At 68.5% G+C, this 549-nt stretch overlaps 1 protein-coding gene across 1 annotated transcript in view; it reads right to left on the bottom strand.

Moving 5' to 3' along the window:
* ARHGEF10 (Rho guanine nucleotide exchange factor (GEF) 10) overlaps positions 1–549 on the bottom strand; it is a 57,005-nt gene that overhangs the window by 16,069 nt on the left and 40,387 nt on the right. The window lies entirely within an intron of this gene.

Here is a 549-nt window from a genome sequence, read left to right as displayed (position 1 = left end):
GTCAGGGCTCAGAAGCAGACACCACGTGAGCGCTTCCGTCTTTCGGATCTTACCTTGGACCCAGGGCCGCTGGGACGGGTCGCGGCCTGGGCACCAGGTGGGCTCAGCTCCTGTGTGGAGGTGGGAGGCCCCTGTCCCCTCCCCGCCCGCCTCCCCCTGGGGAAGGGTCCCCCTTAGCCTCCGGGCGTGGGTGTCCCAGAGACCAGCGTGAGAAATACGGTCTCCGGTTTCTCAGACACGCGCACGCCTGAGCCCACGCGGGGACGTGAGCAGAACGGCACCAGGAGCACGGCCCACGGGGACTCTGGATGCTGCCGTTTTTTTTTCCAGGGCTGGGGTGCACCCCGCTCCACACACACTCCCAGCATCCGGCGCCACGACACGGCGGGCACGGCTTCAGACCAGGGGATCCCACGTGGACCCTGATACTGACCCTAGAGCAGGAGTGACCGCGCTGACCAGGGACGCCGCCCTCCAGCACTGGACTCTGCCCCCTGCCCGTCTCTCACTCCTCGAGCGGGGCTAGGACCCCCCACCCCCCACCCCCGA

The sequence above is a fragment of the Myotis brandtii genome, unplaced genomic scaffold (genome assembly GCF_000412655.1).
Source record: "Myotis brandtii unplaced genomic scaffold, ASM41265v1 scaffold646, whole genome shotgun sequence".
Taxonomy (NCBI): domain Eukaryota; kingdom Metazoa; phylum Chordata; class Mammalia; order Chiroptera; family Vespertilionidae; genus Myotis; species Myotis brandtii.
Note: the sequence above shows the minus strand (reverse complement) of the source record. Positions and strands in the feature narration are given on the sequence as shown.